At 44.3% G+C, this 17841-nt stretch overlaps 2 pseudogenes; both read right to left on the bottom strand.

The window, feature by feature from the left end:
• Positions 1-1225: 1225 nt before the first annotated feature.
• Positions 1226-2650, bottom strand: LOC142442452 (peroxisomal acyl-coenzyme A oxidase 1 pseudogene; annotated as a pseudogene).
• A 9078-nt stretch (positions 2651-11728) lies between these two features.
• Positions 11729-16091, bottom strand: LOC142442451 (TOM1-like protein 1 pseudogene; annotated as a pseudogene).
• Positions 16092-17841: the final 1750 nt, after the last annotated feature.

Below are 17841 nucleotides of genomic sequence, written 5' to 3'. Positions count from 1 at the left end.
AGACAGACAATGAGAACCAGGCCATGGAAACCTCCATTTATACTTTAGGCAAAGTTTCCAGAAAACATGGTTTGAAAGGCTTGTTGTGCTACTTCTGGGTGTTAAGAGGTGAAAGCCTTTTATTGTTTTTAATTCCCAATACTTCAAGCCTTTCCATGGCTTATGCAGAGATGACAGAATATTTGGAATCTGAATTGTCCCAGAAAATCCAACCAATTGAGGTCACCGGAGTTGCATCAGTGCCTTAGCCAAGGGCTCTTCCTACCCTTGTTCTCTGCCGGAGGCACCGTGAGAGGGCAGGGGGGAGAGAGCCAGAGCAGTACAACGGAGGCCCCGGTGGCTCCCAAAGTCCAATGTCGACATGACTTTGCTACCTTCTCATTCCTAAGAAGTTGGGGACAAGGGAGGAAGTGGTGGAGCTACTTCAATGACAATTTAGGGATTCTTTTTTATTTTTAATCATTTTATTAGGGGCTCATACAACTCTTATCATAATCCATACATACATCAATTGTGTAAAGCACATTTGTACATGCATTGCCCTCATAATTCTCAAAACATTTGCTCCCCACTTAAACCCCTGGCATCAGCTCCGGGTTCATGAGGGAGGGGGGAGTGGGGATGGGGGTGGTGGTGGAAATTAGGGATTCTTTTCATGGAGGGTCAAGTCCTGGTGACGTGACCAGTCAGATGGGAGCAAACTGTTGGCAAAGGCAGGCGAGGCTGCAGACTCACACTGTGCTTCCTGGGGGGTGTGCGTCTCCCCGCTGGCCCACTTCCAGCGGAGCAGGGAAGCCTGGAAGGTTTGATGCCATTTTAAAAGTACCTTCGCTTAAAAGCACACCTGTATCCAGTGATTAGCAGTTAAAACCTGAAAATTATTAACTCCTTAGTCGTTACATCCCATTAATCATCTACCAAGATCAGCAACATCACAGAGGGAAGCCTCAGTGTGTTTCTCAAAGCTTTGTCTGAAGGCTTCATGGGTCTCTTTCAGTGCTAAGTGCACTTAAAACACATCCATTTTTCACCCAAATCTCGGAAATTTGTGAGCATCCCCAAGGCTTTCATTCATTAAGGGAGCAAAAGGGTCACTTTCTCATTTCTCTACAGCTCTGGGAATTCATGTTGAGTCCACGCCAGATCTGCCTGTCAGGCGTGAAGACCACCCCCTGGGCCCATCTCGCCTAGCCTTGAGGTGCTCCTGAGCTTGGACTGCAAGGTTTCAGGTGCTGTGGTAGGAACCTGGGACCTCTGCTTTGGTTAGCGGGGATTTGGGGGCCCACTCAAACAAGTTAACGCAGACATTCCCTTCGCAGCGGCTGAGGAGGGAGCCGAGCGTCAGGTCCTGGAAGTCAAAGGCATCCACCACCATCGGGTCGTCCGGGCGGATGCCCGCCTGTAGCAGCTCCTGGCGCCTCTGGTTCACTTGGGAGATCTGCGACTCCGTCATGATGCTCCCCTGAAGAAAGTCCCCAACCTTTTGACCGATTCCATACAGAGCAAACAGAAGGCATCCATTCGGCAGGGTAGCTGGACCCGACTTATCATGAATTTTGTGGAGTTTTCTGCAAAGAACTTAATTACCACCAAGTGGCAATGTGCTTCACTTGCTTGCTCAAGGTGAACGGAAGTGAGGTTCCAAGCTACCCCCTTGCTTTTTCTGTGACTCACTTCAGCTTGGAGGTTTTGTGGAGCCACTTCTACTAAAGTCAAGCCTGTGTGCTTCCGTGAGTCTCCACCCCGCTGGACCAGATGGCCACCTGCTGGGACTGGATGTGCTGACTGGGCAGGTCGTTCAGGTAAGACGCCATCCCACACACCAACGTTCGCCAGAAGGCGCTGTCCCGGAGGGCGATGGTGCACGCCTTAGCCACGGGACAAAGGTGCCGTCTGGCATTCCCTGGGCATACTTCATCAGCACGTTCTCTCTGGGGACTTGGTAGTTGTCCATCTTCAGGTAGCCATTATCCATCTCATAACCAGATTTAGGGCCAATGTCTCCCACAGACAGCTGGCAGAGGCTTGTGGGTCACAATGTCACGGATGGGTACACGGAAGGCATGCAGCCCAGGGCCTCCCCTCAGTGACAGGCTGAGTGAGAACCATTGCATGATGTGAAGTCTTTCCGCGCCCCCCGGGCCACCACTTAACGGAGGTCACAGCTGGGCTGCTGAGAATGAACTCCTGGGTTTCGGGATCATACGTGGCTGTGGTTTCCAAGTCTCAAGGATCAGTCCCGTGACCATTTCCATGTGGGCGCAGGTGCCAATGATCTGCAGTTCTTGGGATGTGCCCAGCCATTTCTCCAGCTGAGCAGAGGTGCCCTGATTCAGTAAGGTGGAAATAAACATGGAGTAACGGAAGCCCGCAGGTTCCACAAAATTGGCCAAACGTAGTCTTTTGAACCACATGATCTCATCAGGGTCCGCGAGATGCCAAACGCCCTCATCTTCTTCACCTGGAGGCGCTCTTCATGACTGGCTTCAGAGAGGAAGTTCGGGTTCTCGGTGCTGGAAGTCAGGGTCTTTCCGGATCAAGTTTTCATCTCTTGCTGCCACCGGGTGTTTTCGGGGCTGCCGTCCAGGACACTGGTGAGCAGCTCGGGGTTGAAGCTGGAGGTGGCCACTGCCTGGGGGTCCCGGTTCATGGGGACAGCCAGTGGTGCTTGCGGCGGCTGCACCCTAAAAGAAATAGTTGAAATCCGACTGTGTGGTTTTAGATGATTGCTGCATTGATCACTGCTTTGTCCCTAGAATCTTTCAATATCATAATTCAAGGCTTCAATGTTTTACTCTGTTCTTTCATCTTGAGAAATCCTAAGCATGTTCTTTCTTTGGGATTTTCTTCTTTTTTTTTTTTTGCTCAATGCGATGCATCATTTATTTTATTTTTTTAAATCGTTTTATTAGGGGCTCATACAACTCTTATCACAATCCATACCTACATCAGTTGTGTAAAGCACATCTGTACAGTCATTGCCCTTCATCATTCCCAAAACATTTGCTCTCCACTAAAGCCCTGGGCATCAGCTCCTCATTTTCCACCCTCCCTCCCCGCTCCCCCCTTCCTCATGAGCCCTTGATAATTTATAAATTATTATTTTGTCATATCTTGCCCTGTCCGACATCTCCCTTCACCCACTTTTCTGTTGTCTAAGTCTGCACCTTTCATTACAAGGCTTTTCTTTGTCTTCTCAGCTGTCCTTTGGGATGTTCTACGTAAGCCCTCCTACTTCATCATTCCTTGCATTCTACTTCCTACTGTCCATTCCAGAGCAGTGTCCAGAGTCTACCCCGACATCTGTTTGGTATTTCTCTCTCCATCCTGCCATTTAAATATCACTTTGCTTTGTGTCTCATGTTCTTGAAGTCGTCCCACAACGCTTCTGAGCTTCAGTCAATGTTCAATTCAGTGTTCAATGAGTCGAAATTAGTCTTGAGATGGTCTCCACATTCCAGTGGAGCAGACAAGGTTGCGTTATAGTGCCTGTGAATGTGTTTTAATTTATTTGATCTTCAAACTGAACTTGTCAATGAGCCATTGATGATCTGTTTGGCAGCTGGCTCCTATTTTGTTGTTGTTGCTGTTGTTTGACGTGAACTTGCTGGTCACTAAAGACTCCAAGTCCATTTCAGTTTTACTTTTCCTCCTTTTTGCTCTCAGCCACTGGTTAGCTTTGAGGGCTCAGGGCTCAGGAGGGAAAGTCTTGAAATTCTATTTTTGACCATGAATGCGTTCCTTCTCAATCTGTCATTCTCAGCTGAGTAGCCCATATGATTGTGTGATTCACAATGGCCAATAGCTCCATTTCAACTCACTAATGCCTAGGGTTTTGGCTTTTAAGAATCCCATTTCCCTTCGAGTTCTCAACTTACAGTTTTCTTAGCTTCATACTTCATACATTCTCTGGTCCCCTTAATAATTATTTGCAACTGTTTGTTTTTCTTCTCATTTTGAGTCAAGCCACATCAGTAAATAAAGCCTAAAAAAGCTTTACTCCATGCAGAGCATTAAGTCTGACTCTATTTTGAGAAGGAGACACTTCCCTAGTCATATTTTGAGTGCCTTCAAACCCATGGGCCTCATTTTATGACACGACATAAAGCAACATTTCACTGCTATTCATAATTTTTTCACCAATTTCTCTTTAGAAGTAGATTATAAGGGTCTTTCTTTCTAGTTTGTCTGAGTCTGGAAGCTCCACTGAAATATGTTCACCATTGGTGACCCTGCTGGTATTTAAAATACTAGTGTCATGGCTTCCAGCATCACAGAAACATGGTAGCTATTAGTATTTTCTTTGTTATCATTCAGAAGGAAATGATAAGATGGTAGTTTAAGGGGACAGGAGTTCTGGATGCAATAAGTAAGCACTCACTGGTTAACCAGTTCATTGCATGTATGAAAAAATGCTTCCCAAGATACATTTGTGAGATCTACACATGAAATAAGCCTCCGGTGATTTCCCTCTCTATATAAAAGAGAGATGGGCATAAATTGGTTACAAAACAGAGTACATTACCTCAGACACATCTAGAACTTGAGGAATTAAGCAGGAAAATACAAGGTGTCTAAGGAAGCAGAACACTGCTGTACCAATTTCGGAGAGCTGTTGGTAAGTAGACAAATGAAGTCTTGCTACACCAATGCCCTATAAGTTGTATTGACATATGTATTATTCTGGCAAACCTGTGACGATTGATGTATTTGGTTTTTGCTTGTTCATATCAGGGGATATCTCAGAAGTGCTATGGAGTGGAGGATTACTCTCTTATAGCTGTGAAATAAGTTTTTCTGTGTTTTGGTAAATGAAACCCAGGGTTGATTAACCAAAGGGACAGCAAGTAGAACAAGGTTGTTGGTGGGTGGAGGGAGGTATAGGAGAGGGGAAGGTGATAAAAGGGAGATGATATCAAGGGAAGAAATAGGATGTTTGGGAACTGATTATGGAAGCAGTGGTATACTTCTGTTTGACAAGATCGAATAATACAATTATATGGCATTTGGGTTAATTCCCAAGTAAGAATAAATTGAAACACACACACACACGCAAACAATCATAGATCCAGGAAAGGTTTGGGGGCTCACACTGAATCCCAGCTCCAATTTAAGAACAATTAGTGCTTACATCGTGACCCTGTTCAATACTTGCCTCCAGGAAAAAACATGGAAGAGATGGGTGCTAGAGCAAAATGTAGTGAAGAAATGAGATGGTGCCTGGCTATCAGAAAAATAGCATCAGGGGTCTTAAAGCCTTGTCTCTGAACAAGCAGCCATCTAAGTGAGATGTCCACTAAGTCCACATGGAAGAAACACATCATCATCAGTCCCTGAAGGATTGTGAAACATATAATTCAGAGGGAGGGATGCGTATCAGAGCCTACAGTCTGAGAATCTGGTGTGCAGAAGGCTATGGGTGACAGTGGGAGCCCAAGATTCATTGATGGAACTATACAGGAAGTAAACCTCCAGTGAACTCCCTCTATCCACAGTTGAGGGATGGGAGGAAAGTGGTCACTAAACGGAGTGCATTGGAGAGGTGAGTATAGAAGGTGAAAGGCAGAAGCCTGACTTGAACAGTTAAAACTTGTCGGCAAATCTCTCCTAGGATGCATGCTGGCCTGATCTGGTTTCCAAAATATTACGTATATTGTGGTCACATTGTTTTGTTTAGTTTTTTATTGTACACATTCGAAGGGATCGCAGGAGTGTTATGTCATTGGGGGTCACCCTCTTGAAGTTGTGGTATGTTTTTTCATGTTTTCGTATATGGAAACCAGGACTGATAAACCTATAGAGTCAGCAAGTGTAATAAAAGTTTTGGGGTCTGAAGACACAGAAGTGGTGGGTAGAATTAAGGGGTGGTGATGTCAAGGGGTCCATATAGAAAAATAATGTTTGGAAACTGTGCCAGCAAATGTATAATTCTACTGGATGAGATTGATCTATGGAATGATTGATACATGCATTGATCCCAATTAATGATAATAATAAAGCAGTACATTGGAGAGATGACTGTAAGAGATCAAAATGATAAGCCTGACTTGAACAGTTAAAACTTGGTCAGTTCATCCCCCCACATACACTTTGAGCCTGATCTGGTTTTCAACATTCTCTCTCTCTCTCTGTTTCATATGGGGGTTTATCTCAGATGTATTTTGTCATTGGAGTTAGCCCTCCTGAATTTTTGTTTTATATTTTCTGCTTTTCAGTATATTAAACTCAGAATTGATGGACCTATAGAGTCAGCAATTAAAATAAGGGTTTGTGAGAGTACAGTGGGGGAAGTAGGGGGTAAAAGGGAGCTGATATCAAGGAGTTCAAGAAGAAAGAGAAGGTTTTGAAACTGATTATGGTAGCAATTATACAATACTGCTTGATGTGATTGAACTATGAAGTGACATGGTATCTGTATTAGCTTCTAATAAAATGGTTTTGGGGAAAAAAGATGCTCCATGGTCATGGGTTGGAGACATCCTTTTACTAAAATGTCAATATCACTAAAGCAATCTACAGCTTTAATGCATCTTAATAAGAATTCCAACAACCTTCTTAAAAATAATAGATATGAAATGACAAAAGAGGGCCCAAACAGCTGAAGCAAGGGTAAAAGAGAGAACAAACAGGAAGACTCACACTTCCTGGCTTTAAATCATACCATACAGCTGTAGTAATCGAGAGTCTGGTACTCGTATGACAATAGAGAAACGGGGAAATGGAAGAGAACTAAGAGTTTAAACTCTTGCCTTAGATCAAGAACTAAAAAAATAATAGTTCTAGTTTAGAACTAACAACTAAAAATAATCCCACATACCTATGCACACGCTTTGGACATGTTGTCAGGAAAGACCAGTCCCCAGAAAAGGACATCATACTTGGTAGAGGAGAAGGTCAGAGAACAAGAGGAAGACCTTCTACACGATGTGTTGACACAGTAGCTGCAACAATGGGCTCAAAGGCACCATCCGTAAGAACAGTCATGAGGATGGCACGGGTCTGGGCAGTGTTTTGCTCTGTTGTCCACCAGGTGACTCTGAGTCGGAACCAACTTGATGGCACATAACACCATCCTCTACAGAAAACTGGTTTTTTTTAGCAAGGTGCTAAGTTCATTCAGTGGAGAAAGAGTAATCTCAATAAATCATGTTGGGAATATTGAATTTCCACATAAAGAAAAATAAAACAGGATTCACTACACACCATATGCAAAGACAAATTAAAAGATGGATTACAAACATAAATGCAAACTGAAGCCATACAATTCTCAGAAGAAAATGCATGTGCAGTGTTGTTAGGCCTAGCATTTAGCTATAGACTAAACTCCAAAATCAGGGCCATGGAGTTGATTCAGACACATGGCGACTCTGTAGGACAGGGTAGACACAACTGATTGGTTGAGTTCCACTCGCACCCTTACCCAAGAGTATCCAGTTGACATAATCCCAAACCATCACAGTGGTTGAAGAGAGTATGCTGAATGAAATTAGCCAATCACAAAAGGACAAATATCATATGGCCTCACTTATAGAAAAAGTCCAGAGAAGCTAAATGTACAGAAGTTCAAAGCAAATGAGTAATGTAGGGGTGCGTGTGTAACAAATGCTCGTTAAATTGAATGGTGATTTTAGGCTGCATTCAGAGGTCCACTGCAAATACTCAATTCTTTGAGGATCCATTTAATTCTACAACATCTTTATTGTTTCTATTTGTCAAAAAAAATAAAGCATTTGTAAAATACTAACTATTGATCACCAGGAGTGGGAGGAAGAGGGAAAAATGATGTTAACAATGATGGAAATTTTGTGGTAACTAATGGTAGGGATTATTGTAATTGATATAAATAAGTAGTACCACAGTGTTGCTAGGTGCAGTCAAGTCAGTTCTGACTCATAGCAACCCTATCAACAACCTAATGAAATACTACCCAGTGTTACACTGATAACTGAAAGGTTTACAGTTCGAACTCACCAGCTCCCCTTTGGGAGAAAGTCGAGGCGAGTCTGTTTCCATAAGGATTTGTAGTCTTGGAAACGATATGGAGCAGTCTATTGTATAGAGTCACTGTGTCAAAACTGACTCGACGGTAGTGGGTTTGCTTTGGGTTTATGTAACAGAATAAGCTTAATATAAAATAAACATCTTACTATTCAGTAATATCCAAAGAGACACTACTTGTGTCACAGGTTAATAATACAAGAACATGGGAAGGTAGCTGTCAATTAGTGAGGAAAGTGAAGCAAGTTGACTTCTGTGACCTTCTTAAGATTCATTCTCACTTGTCTACTTCCAAACCAATTAAATGACTTAACTCTGAAGAAATGGGACATTTACTAGGCATTGGGAAAATGCTCGATTTGGTATGTGTGACTTTATATTTTTTTAACTTTGAATTATGGAAAAGTTTGAACATATACAAAAGAGGCAATAATAAAATGGGCCTTTACATGCCCATCACCCACTTTCAACGTCACCATTTCATCTTCCCTAACAAATTAGTTTAAAGCAAAGCTCACTTATCATTTTACTTTCATCTCTATCTATGTATTAGCATTTTAACTATTATTACCAGAGGTTACTTAAGCATCCTGCCATTATTTATCAGTCATCAAAGCCACATAATACCACCACAAGTTTTTCAGTTAATATTTATTTAATAAATGAATGAGCATTGATTATGTGCCAGGCTCTGTGCTAAGTGGCTTATAGGTGCTCTCTCAAGTCATCTTCACAACATTGTTTTTCACGTGTTTCAGATGAGAAAACAAATCTAGAGTAATTAAAGGAATGTTCTAAAAGATGAATGAAAGAAAATTAAATTGTATTGTAAACACTAAATAGGCATGAAGAATATTTGATATTTTCTTTTTCTTATTTAAAAAATCATTTATTGGGGGCTCTTAGAGATCTTATAACAATCTATACCTCAATCGTATCAAGAAACATTGTACATGTGTTGCTATCATCATGTTCTAAACATGTTCTTTCTATTTGAGCCCGTGGATGACATTTTCAGTGCACTTAGAATGCAGGCCTTCGAGTATGAAAAGTTTAGGACTCCTTTAGCCAAATCTGCCATGGCTAAGTTGGTGGCATCATTGACTACTAAAAATAAATCTTTCAAACAAGCATTGACCAATAATAAAAATCATTCTTCAATGTTTTTACACGTTCTAAAGTAATTGCATTTTAACCAGACACAGTGTCTACAGGTTTGGGAACTAATAGACAGATGGTCTCCAGATCAGCCCAGGATTGATGGAACTACCCATCCAACAAAATTATATGCCTTGTGACGGCAGGACACTTTTTGTTTAACGTTGTTCTTTCAGCTACATTTCTAGGACGTATTTACGTGCTGTAAAATAATTACTCATCTGCTGAGAGTTGGATACTCATGCCATTCTTGCTTGCATGGAGCAAGGCCAAAAGACAATGAAGTGCGGGCAAAAGTTGGAGCAAGCATTTCTCAACTGCCCCTACCCCCTTATTTCTTGCTTAGGAATAAAGGAGCTTTGGTATCATTGATGGACTTGTAACTGCAAGGTCAGCATTTTGAGGCAATCAGTTGCTCCTCGGGAGCAAGTTGAGGCTCTGTCCTCTGATAAAGATTTATAGCCTTGGAAACCATAGGAAGCAGTTATCCTGTCTTAGGAGGAGGTATCAGTCCTTCAGGATTGAGTCAATGGCAGTTGGTTTGGTTGGGGGTGGTGGTGGGTAACTGCCTTACAGGTATTCTCTCAAGTCATCTTCACAACATTGTAAACTGTGTTGTTACTCACTCGTTTCAGATGAGAACACAAATCACAAAGTTGGTCATTCAAAAGCACCAGCAACTCTTCAGGACAAAGATGAGGCTATTGGCTCCCAGAAAGATTTACAACCTTGAAAACTTATACAGGGTCACACTGAGTGAGAATCAACTTGACCGTGAGATTGGTTTTGATTTGAAATGTTGGCAATAAGGAGCCCTGGTGGTGCTGTGAGTTGTGCATTGGACTGCTTACTGCAAGGTCAGTGGTTCAAACCCACTAGCCACGTTATGAGCGAAAGGTGACGCTGTGTTCTCTGTAAGATTTATAACCTAGCAACTCCTACATAGGGTTGCTATGTACGCAGTGGCATTTGGTAATATCATCAACATCACATTGAAGCTGGCAACATTGATTTAAAACAAATAAACAAACCAAACTCATTGCCACGGAATTGATTAATCATAGCAACCCTGTTGCTTCCTATAGTGATCTAGAATTTAGATCTTTACAGGAGCAAAACCCCTCAACTTTCTCTCTCAGAATACTTGTGTGTTCAAATCATGGACCTTGAAATAAGTAGCTCAGGGATTCTCCCACTGTGTCACCTTAGCAAGGATCCACAGAGACAATGAATAAGACGCCGTGGGAGGAAATAAGCACAGGCAGGGCATCAAAAGGTAGTCAATAACTGTACTTTTTGTTATGTACAAGAGTACTCGAGTTCTTAACAAATCCACTCTAAGCTATTCAGGGAGATTGTTTTAAGAAGCATGCTATAAATCTACTCTCAGTGGTTCAGAAAAAAATGTAATTTGTACAAATATTTATCTATGATAAATATACAAGGGGATTTCATAAAAAGCCATTATTGAAGGGGCCCAGGGAGGAGACAAGCCAGGCAGGGTGCAGTGTATCAACAATGAAACATACAACTTTCCTCTAGTTCCTAAATGCTTCCCCCCACCACCACCACCACCACTATCATGATCCCAATCATACCACACAAATCAGGCTAGACCATAGGCATTGGACATTCCCTTACAGAAGGGCCACGGGGGGCTGCCAGTCAGGGTGCAGTATAGCAAAGATGGTGCAGGGAGAGGAGCCAGTCAGGGTGCAGTGTAGCAAAGATGAAATATACAACTTTCCTCTAGTTCCTGAATGCTTCTTCCCGCCCCCCACTATCATGATCCTAATTCTACATTACAAAGCTGGCTAGACCAGGAACTGGAAACACAGGGAATCTAAGACAGATGATCCCTTCAGGACCAGTGGTGCGAGTGGCAATACAGGGAGGGTGGAGGGATGGTGGGGTTTAAACGGGGAACAGATTACAAGGATCTATATAAACTCCTCCCTGGGGGATGGACAACAGAAAAGTGGGTGAAAGGAGACGTCGGACAGTGTAAGACATGACAAAATCATAATTTATAAATTATCAGGGGTTCATGAGGGAGGGGTGGCAGGGAGTGGGGTGGAATGAGGAGCTGATACCTCAAATAGACCATAGGCATTGGACATTCCCTTATGGGGGCTCAAATAGAAAGCAAATGTTTTGAGAATGATGATGGCAACAACTGTACAAATGTGCTTGACACAATAGGTATGTATAGATTGTGATAATAGTTGTACGAGCCCCCAATAAAATGATTTTTAAAGCCATTATCTTTTTATTTTTCTCTATGAACTTTTTGAAAGCCCTCCTATGTATGTATACACACACGTACACATGTACACAGCCACAAACACAGAATATTATTGAACAAATAGGACAAAATGTGAAAAATTGCTGACCGTGTAAAGGTACATGGGAGTTCGTTATACTCTTGCAGCTTTCTTTTCCCTTCATGTTGCATAAATGTATTATTATGCATGGAATTAAAATACTTCCATGGAGGGGAAGCTGATGTGGATTGAGCTGAGTGTGAAGGGAAGTGGGGATTGGAGAGCAGGCTGCCTGACTGGCACTGAGCTCAAACAGACGGGGCAGTCGTCGTGGGTTTGAGCAGACAGGGTGGGACTTGATTCTTGTAGGAGGTGCTCTGGTTTCTGTCTTGGGGATAGAATCTGAGAGCAGGGAGGGTGGTGTCATATGGATGACCTGAAGCGAGGTTTCGGCCGGTCCTTTGGGGGAACGGGGGTTTCTGTGTTTTCAGAGGCTAGCAAATCCACCCGTGGCTGACAACTGGGGGGGGGGGGTCACGTTGTTTGTTACAACACAACGTGGAGATCGAAGACTTAAGACCGAAAGCTGAGCATTGGTGATGTTGAGTTCTCCCAGAGGGGCCTTAGGAGTCGATGACTGGGGCTAAGGTCCAGGCGATCACAGGACGGGGCAGAAGGTCCACTGGCAGTATTGGCAGCTTCCTCCTGGTTCACAGTTTGCTCCCAGATCCTTTGTTGGTTCTGGGTGAATCTCTCACATCCAAGGAGGGCATTATTCGAATCCTCATTTACTTTAATTAGCTCAACAGTTACATCTTCATTCTCCATGATCATCTCTTGCATCTCTCCACATGTCTTAAAAAGTTCCCGAAGAAGCTGCATATACATCTTCATGGTTTTCAGACCCAGGGGAATTTCCAATTATATGGTGAACATCACGCTCACATTCATTGTCACCATAGCCAACTCACTGTGTGGTTTTCCAATGTGTTCTGGGACCAACGTAAGGGTTGAGTTCTTGGGGACCGCTGCAGAAGGAAGGGCTGGTGCCCTAGGAACTGATGTTGGTGGATTCGACGTGATGGGAGCAGTCTCTGGTCTTCTTATTTATGCCTCTGCATCTGAGGAAGGAAGCTGCACATCGTTCATAAGACGGTCAGGATGTACTTTCTTCACGTCACTTATATCCACCCCTCCCAGGAAACACTGTGGACCACGTCTTCGTGAAATTCAAGAGTTTATTCTGAGGGTCTAAGAGCAAGTTGTGTCTGGGATCCAGCAGCTTAACTAGACAATCTTTCGTGAACTCCTTCACGATCAGAGATTGGAAACTTGGACCACAGTTCTGTATGCACATGTCAATAAGTGACAAAGTACGTACTTGGACTTCTTTATGGTTGTAGTTTTGGGAAATCCCTTTCTTTTTTAAAAAAATATCATTTTATTGGGGGATCATACAATTCTTATCACAATTCATACATACATACATTGTGTCAAGAACATATGTACATTTTTGCCATCATCATTCTCAAAACATTTGCCTTCTACTTGAGCCCTTAATATCTGCTGCTCATTTTCCTCTCCCTCCCCACTCTCCCTACCTCATAAACCCTTCATCATTCATAAATTATTATTATTTTGTCATGTGTTACACTGTCCGACATCTCCCCTCACCTTCTTCTCTGCTGTCCATCCCCCAGGGAGGAGGCTATACGTAGATTCTTATAATCAGTTCCCCCTTTCTACTCTACATCCTCTCCACCCTCCAGGCATCGCCACTCTCACCACTGGTCCCGGAGGAGTCATCTGTCCTGGATTCCCTGTGTTTCCAGTTGCTATCTGTACCTATGTACATGTTCTGGTCTAGCCAGATCAGATTTGTAATGTAGAATTGGGATCATGATAGTGGGGGGATAAAGTATTTAAGAACTAGAGGAAAGTTATATGTTTCATCATTGCTATCCTGCATCCTGCCTGGTTCATCTCTTCCCCACAACCCTTCAGTAAGGTATGTCTGGTTGGCTACCATTGGGCTTTGAGTCTCCACTCTGCACTTACTCACATTTTCAATTATATGAATATTTTGTTCCTTGATGCTTGATCCCTTTGACTTCTCATGGTCACACAGCCTGGTGTCTCTCTTCCATGTGGGCTTTGTTGCTTCTGAGCTAGATGGCCACTTGTTTATCTTGGAGCCTTTAAGACCCAAGATGCTATATCTTTTGATAGCTGGGCACCATCTGCTTTCTTCACCACATTTGCTTATGCACACTTTTGTCTTCAGTGGTCGTATCAGGAAGGTGGGCACCCACTGATATAATTTTTAGTTCTTTGATGCCTGATAACTGGTCCTTTCTACACCTCCTGGTCAGCCAAGCTGGTGTACTTCTTCCATGTGGGCTTTGATGCTTCTCAGCTAGATGGCCTCTGGTTTATTATTGTCAAGTCTTTAAGACCCCAGATGCTATATCTTTTGATAGCCGGGCACCGTCAGCTTTCTTCACCACATTTGCTTATGCACACATTTTTCTTCAACTATCGTGTCAGGAAGGTGTGCATCTTGGAATGCCAATTTAATAGAACAATGTGTTCTTGCATTCAGTAAGTGCTTGAGTGGAGGCCCAATGTCCATCTGATGCCTTAGTACTAAACCTATAAATATATGCACATAGATCTGTTTCCCTACACTCATATAAATATATTTACATATGTACATTCCAGTCTTTGGACCTCTATAAATACCCTTTGTCATTTAGTTCTTTCCTCTATTTCCTTTTACTTTGCTCTTGGCCCACAATCATGCCCAGCCTTCATTTGGGTTTCAGTAATTTCTCTAGGTTACATTGCCCTTGCTGAATCCCTACCAGGTCACTCAACCCCTCCTTGCTACTGACTTTGGATCACTTATTGCTCCCCTGTCCCTGGGTTGGTCAGCACCACCTCCTTGCCCCCACCTCCCCCTCTCCCGTGTCCCACAGAACCATTGTCCCATTGTTTTCTCCTCCAGACTATTCATCCAGTCCACCTTATCTAGATAGATCTGTAGAGATAAAAATATGCACCCAAAATCAAGTGATTGCAAGATAGGCAATGAGTGAGAACACAGCTATGACAATAAAAAGGGAAACCAATTACCTATAGAAGAATAAATTAATTAAAAGAAAAAAATTTAAAAGAAAGGAAAACCTGTAAATAGAACAAGGTCTGATTTTTTTATCTCTAGGCGTGTTCTTCAGTCAGGTCCAATGAGGTACCATGCTCTGGCCCCAGAGTCTGTCCTTTGTACTCCCTCAGCGGCTCCCTGCTCTGCTCCCATGGTTGCTGTGTCACAGGCCTTTAGTGGTTTGCCTCGGTGTCACAGGGTCAGTCTGGGCCAGTTCCGGCCCTGAGTCTCCAGTGTTGTCCCCCTTAGGGCCCTGGGCCATTAAGGGATGGTGTGTCTCATAGTGGGATCAGCCATATTGTCCACTCTGTCCATTGGCTGTTCAGAGCAGGGACATCGTCCTCCAGGATGTGTTCCACTATCTCTTCCTCTCCTTCTTTGCTCCCATGTGCTCTGATCAGACTTGCCCCTCTCCCCTCGCTGCAGCTTCAGGGCTGTACTCTCAAGTAAATTCTCCTGAGGGGAGGGGCAGTTGTCCATGTAGCTGCTATGGGGGCCGAACCCTCAGGCCCCTCCACTGGCTCCCAACTCCTTGCCGGCACACTGCATTCGTCTGGCACTGGCTTTATATCTGGTCCCTCTTTCCCTGTGGAGACACAACAATACCCTCCCCTTGGGGGGGGGGGGAGTCAGTGCCCTATTCCCCCATCATACATATTTTTTCCCTTTCCCCTTTCCTCCCTCCACCCCCATTTTAGTTGGCTACCGTATGTACTCCTGGGTTTGGTCTGGCCCCTGCCATACTACCTGGACCTCACCCCTGGAGTGTTTATATACAGTAGTTTTTTCCCTTTGCCCCTTTTGCACTTACCTTTCTGTTCTCGCATATATATATATATAATTTGCCTCAGTGGGCTCATGTTATACTTGTCCTTTTGCGCTTGACTCACTTCACTTAGCATAATTTCTTCCAGTTCTTCCCATGCGGCGGTATGCTTTATGTGTTCATCACTGCTTTTTAGGTATTTATGTACCACAGTTTTTTAATCCATTCGTCTATTGATGGGAATTTGGGTTGTTTCCAACTCCTTGCGATTGTGAACTGTGCCACAATGAACATTGGAGCACAGATGTCTGGCCTGGTTTGTGTCTTATTTGTTCTGGGTTTATGCCCAGTAGAGGGAGGAAATCCCGTTCTTCAAAGTTTTTACTGCATCCTTTGGCCCGTCTTGGGAGGTGTTGATGACGTCACAGACGTGCATGAACTGGCCCCAATCTTTAGTCTGAATTTCTGTTTTAATTCCCTCGTAGGGAGGCAGCCCACAGAGGCACATTTTGAGGGCAAGATTGTGGGAAGAATCATCGAGAAAGAATTGTCTAGAAGGATGCCAGGTGGAGGCGGGTGCCCGGGCCAAGTGGCTAGAGTCGGGGGAGTGGCCGTCACTCAAACCTGGACCCTTTCGGTCCTCCTCCAGCGGAGAATGGAGTCAAGTGGATGTCTCTGTCCCCAACTCCTTGCCCTTGAGGTGACCCACAGAGGTTCCATAGGGATCCCAGTGACTCTTCCCAAAGGACGTGGTGGCCCTAGAGAGCCGGGCCCAGGAAATCCGCCTCCACCGCTCCTGGCTCTCAATTTCATTTGCTTGGACTCTTGCAACTTTTTAATCGATTTTACATTCTTTAAAAAGAAAAGGGTTCAAAGATGGAAGGTGAAGGTCGTATTTTTACTGGCAAAGTACAAGGAAACTATTCACTGGCACTTTGGCCTGGCTCTGTGTCTTCGTTTGGGCGCCAGGGCAGTCAGGCCCTGAGTCAGAGTTGCAGTCAGGCCCTGAGTCAGAGGAGTTGGAGTGAGGTCGGTGATTGGGGTGGGGGTGGGGGCGGGGTGTCAATCTCTGGAAGAGGAGATGGGGAAATGGGAAGAAGGACACGGAGAAGAAGCAAAAGACAAAAGAATTGTGATACTGCTGTGGGCACGGGGGCTCAGTCCTGCTAGGGATCGATGATAGCCAACCTCCAAAGTGGCTCCCAACGAGCTCTGCCTTCAGAGTCCTGCTTTGGTGTCATCTGGCCCACACTTGCCAGAGTTGGTCGGTGATCAGTGGCTACAGCAGGAATCACAGGGCAAGAGCCTGATGCAGGGCCCATACCATTAAGTGAGGCCACCTTACTTGAGCCCCTGCCCCCTCCCTGCCAGCAACCAGAGGAGCAAGCTTACAATTTCATCCTCTAGGGAAACCTCAGATGACTGTCACCCTGGCTGGAAACTTAGTTGCAGTTGGACAGCACACCAGTTAGGATGCCCGTGGATTCCCCAGAGAAACTGTGAAATAAGACATGCTATTTGAAGCTGCTACATTGGGGGTGTTTGGGATGAAGCAATAGGTACCTAATGCAGGACCATTTGTGGAACTGGGTTGAGTGGCGGGCTGATGCATGTTCACAGACATTCATGCCCAGTTTGATTGGCGTGTTCTCCTGACGGGCTGTCTCTGCACACGGGTCGACATCTTACACTTTCAGAGAAAGCTCCAACGTAGGAAAGCAGAAACTTGGTGCATAAAGAATTTCTTTCCGAAGGATCAGCACAACATTGGTCCCTATAAAGTGGAGGTGAAAGGTGTTCCAAATGTCCAACTTGCCCAAAGTGCCGTCCCCCGGCATTATCTTGATAGCAACGACTCTTCCTTCAGTACTCCACCTCATGCTCTACGGTTGTATAACTTTCTGTAACACCTTACAAAGTTCAGGAACAATCAAGGAAACGGCACCTGTGAGGGCTGGTAGATTAGGCGAATCAGCAATAGGCTGCTGGCTCAAGTTCCCAAGAACCAGAGGTCAGGTGGAGGCGAGACAGAGCTAGAGAGCAAACTCAGCTAAGAGTTTGTCCTTTACTACAGTCTTCTAGTTCTGAACGGGCATGGCTGTAGAGATGCAAAATGACTGCAGTTGAAAGAAGTAGTTCTGACTTGGTTGATCAAGCAAAGTTGTGCAGAGGGCTCAAGCTGCCAACATGGCTCCTGGAGTTCTGGGACCTTTTAGAGAAGTAACGGGGATCTGATAGGGTGTTCAGTAGAGTGATTCAGCACATCCTCAGTCAGGAAAGAGGGCCACAGAGATGATGGTTGGTCCACTGGAACTTTGATGGAGGTGCATTTTCAACCTGGCGATGTCAAAAGATCTGGCTGGGGACACAGTCGTCGTGTGGAGCATGTCAGGGGAGCTCCCTCTGCTTCAGCCAGTGCTGAGACCCCAGCCTCTGCTGCCCTTCATTAAGCAGGAAGATGGTGGTGTGCCTGATAAGCGAATATAGGTAGT

Source organism: Tenrec ecaudatus, chromosome 3, assembly GCF_050624435.1.
Source record: "Tenrec ecaudatus isolate mTenEca1 chromosome 3, mTenEca1.hap1, whole genome shotgun sequence".
In the NCBI taxonomy this organism is placed as follows: domain Eukaryota; kingdom Metazoa; phylum Chordata; class Mammalia; order Afrosoricida; family Tenrecidae; genus Tenrec; species Tenrec ecaudatus.
Note: the sequence above shows the minus strand (reverse complement) of the source record. Positions and strands in the feature narration are given on the sequence as shown.